The 3,844-nt window shown below is 39.7% G+C and overlaps 1 protein-coding gene across 3 annotated transcripts in view; it reads right to left on the reverse strand.

The window, feature by feature from the left end:
• Positions 1-2,798, reverse strand: part of LOC106468630 (plexin-B-like) — a 20,290-nt gene extending 17,492 nt beyond the window's left edge. The window contains exon 1 of one of the 3 annotated variants that reach the window (XM_022396975.1): positions 2,697-2,798. The gene's annotated coding sequence lies outside the window, so the exon portion shown is untranslated. Of the gene's footprint in view, positions 1-2,510; positions 2,644-2,685 lie in introns of those variants that run through there. The other 2 variants (XM_022396973.1, XM_022396974.1) reach the window with 2 other exon arrangements.
• Positions 2,799-3,844: the final 1,046 nt, after the last annotated feature.

Consider the following 3,844-nt stretch of genomic DNA (forward strand, 5'->3'; position numbering starts at 1 on the left):
TAGCTTTGTGCATAACTACGAACATAACTAGAGGTAAGGTAGCTAATCAACGCCACTCACCCTCAACTCTTGGGCTAACAGTGGGATTGACCGAGGCATTATAACGCCCCCTACTGCTGAAAGGTGACGGGGATTCGAACCCGCGACCCACAGATTGTCGTGTACAATATTGTTATTTTCATGTCACCTTATTTAAAACCGCTTGTCCTTAACCTTCCCATTCGGGAACTGTTAAACATGGTGTGGGTTACTACTCCAGTTCTTCATCCAAATCTTCCAGCCAACGTAATTGAATTACTAAATTATAAAAATTGGATGTGTTGTTGTATCCCCATCCATTGTAGTCGTGAAAAGTTTAATATAGAATTATTATTACTATTATTAATACAATTTCTCGGATTTTTTTTTTTAAACGCGAGGTCGCGACGAATGTGGTATTTCTATACAAAGGATTCCGCCAGAAAAAAAAAAAGTTTGGGAACTACCGACTTAGACGGTTACAGACAGGTAAACTGCAGCGTTTGCTAAGAGTTTAATTTCCTTAATATCAGTCTTCCGAAATATACGTTTTTTAATCTCTTGTGTTTCGTTTAGATAATGCACTCCACGGATTCATTCTCCATGCTCCATGCAAGTTTTGTGAAGTTGGTAAGAAAAAAAAAATCTGCATCCCCTGACGTTTATTACTATCAACAAACAACAGTTATATCCATTATCTAAAACTATCCCCCTGACGTTTATTACTATCAACAAACAACAGTTATATCCATTATCTAAAACTATCCCCCTGACGTTTATTACTATCAACAAACAACAGTTATATCCATTATCTAAAACTATCCCCCTGACGTTTATTGCTATCAACAAACAACAGTTATATCCATTATCTAAAACTATCCCCCTGACGTTTATTGCTATCAGTACCATAGTTATATTCCTTATCTAAATGCAGCCTTCTCACGGTTGCTGCTCAGTTTTTGATGGCCACGTGGTTCAAGCTTAGAAACGTAAACCATTACTCATACAGACAATGAAAGCTATTGAGATATAAACAATTCGCTTTAGATTTCTCGGTGAAACAGCTATGTTCATTTCTGAAAAAAAGAAACAATTCGAACGGATTCGGCTTGAATGAAGATAAAGAAGGAAAAGAAAATGGACGTCTTTACTTTTATTCTCTCCACAATAAAACAAAATAAAATATGAAACTGTCCAACGCAAAATGAAATTTAAATGGAGCTACATAAGAGAATAATGGCGTGTAGATGTAAATTCTCAGGTTTTTCCCTTTAAAGGAAGACCACTGAAGTGACTGAACATTAACCTGCTCATGCATGACGGTACCACATGGATTTTTCCAATGTACATTAGTTACGATAACTAGATATTCATTTTATAAGTTAATTCACTTTATTCAATTATGCATGAAAAGGTTAAGAATATTTTCAAAGCCCCTCATTCACGAGCATAAGACCCCCCCCCACCTACAAAAACAACGAAAAATACCCTGCATGAAACTCTAAGGGGGGTATTTCATAATATTTCCCATGATGTCCCAAACGAACAATATTTTGGTTTTTAGCTTTACGCCAGTGCATTAGATATGGCCCCCACCGCGGTGGCTCACAGATAAGATTGTAGACTTATATCGCTAAAATATCGGATTTCTATACCCGTGGTGGGCAGAGCACAGATAGCCCATTGTGTTTAGAAAACAGTCCAACTTAATAGCCAAACAAATCAGTTCAAAGTTTCAAATTATAAGTCTGTTTGTTTGTTTGAAGTTAAGCAAGCACAAAGCTTCACGATGGGCTATCTGTGCTTTGCCCACTGCGGGTATCGAAACCCGGTTTCTAGCGTCGTAAGTCTGCAGACATACCGCCCTGCTACTGGGGGGAGCTAGCAAATTACAATTCCTACCACGTGCATCGAAACCCGGTTTCTAGCGTTGTAAGTCCGCAGACATACTACTGAGTTACTGGGGTGAGGGGGGCTGGCGAAATTACATGTCAGAAGAATTTCAAAATGTCAACACCTCACCATTGGTTGAAACCAGGATTACGAAGCTATCTACAATTATATAAGACGTTTTGATTGGCCAATCATCCAGACTAGACAATTATATAAGACGTTTTGATTGGCCAATCATCCCGTTTCTATATTTACTTTGAAGAAAGCACAATAACATTAGAGTTGATCATTAAAGCAGCTTACGAAACGTAACAAGGCAAATAACTCTCCCTCCATTTGAACCTCGTTTTCTAGTCACGTATGGAGAACAGTAGTGAAACTAAAAATATACACACCGTTACAAGTCTTTGTTTGCACTTATAACCGGCGAACCGCTGGACCGGTTGTCACTAAACCTTGCCCTTAAGCTCCGCGGAAAGCGACATAGGATATTTGACGTTCGGATTGGACCCATTCTTCTGTCTTCCCCGCGCTTCGAACGTGTACCTCAGCTAATATATCAATAAGAATACTACTGCTAATAACAACATAATATTTACCATCACCCGAAGACTGTATGGCTAGCGTTGTGCTACGTATAGTAAATCAACATCAAGCTTGACTAATTCTGTATAGTAACCACGCATGCAGTTTTTAGCTTTTCTTATTAACTACTGTCCTTCAATTCAGCAAACTGTTTCAAAACTGGAACAAAACTAGAATATATATACGTACAATAGGCTTACAGTAGGTATTTCAAGCTTCGCCATTCCCCGCGTCACATCTCTATCGACAACAAAATACGTTTCACTCGCTGCCTTTTTAACCAGTGAGCCTCCCGAGCTCCTGGTTTTTAGGGGCCGCCAGCTGCTCCTTATACACACGCTATACATCAGAAACAGTGCACTATATCCCTAGCGGTGAAGAATCGATATATCCCCCCCCCCTCTTTCACCTTCTTCCTCAAGAGACTAAAATAGCTCCAGGAACACGCTTGTTTACACGAACAATCACATGGCCTTGCCTGTAACGTAAACATTATTTTAGGGCTGTTTTTATGAAGCAACACACTGTCATGTTATTAAATTATCCTCCCTCCTCTTCTTGCTTAGCTGTTAATACCATGAAATATATTATTCTATTTTAAATTTAATGCAAATATTGGTACAGTTGAAAGTTAAACGTAACTATAGAATATATATATATACAATTTTTTTCCACCTCCACAAGGCACAGAGGATAAAACGATCGATAAATAGGCTAGTATAACCCTAAATCGCCAAGCGATTTTTTTAATAATGAGGAACCCGTAATTTATACTGTGGCGTTGTTTCTTTGTTATGAATTTCGCGCAAAGCTACACGAGGGCTATCTGCGCTAGCCGTCCCTAATTTGGCAGTGTAAGACTAGAGGGAAGGTAGCTAGTCATCACCACCCACTGCTAACTCTTGGGCTACTCTTTTACTAACGAGCAATGGAATTGTCCGTCACATTATAACGCCCCCACGACTGAAAAGGCGAGCATGTTTGGTGGAACGGGAATTCGAACCCGCGACCCTCAGATTGCAAGTCAAGCGCCCTAACCACCTGGCAATGCTGGGCCGGAAATGTAAAGGAAATAAGAGTAGACCCTCTCTCTCTTCGGAAATGCATAGCGCCTAATTTGTTGACCCAAGTTTTTCTATGACATACTTGTAGCAGATAACCACAGGGTGAAGGGTCTATCTGTATCACATACTTGTAGGAGATAACCACAGGGTGAAGGGTCTATCTGTATCACATACTTGTAGCAGATAACCACAGGGTGAAGGGTCTATCTGTATCACATACTTGTAGCAGATAAGCACAGGGGGAAGGGTCTAGCTGTATGCCATACTTGTAGCAGATAACCACA

Source organism: Limulus polyphemus, unplaced genomic scaffold (genome assembly GCF_000517525.1).
Source record: "Limulus polyphemus unplaced genomic scaffold, Limulus_polyphemus-2.1.2 Scaffold3088, whole genome shotgun sequence".
Taxonomy (NCBI): domain Eukaryota; kingdom Metazoa; phylum Arthropoda; class Merostomata; order Xiphosura; family Limulidae; genus Limulus; species Limulus polyphemus.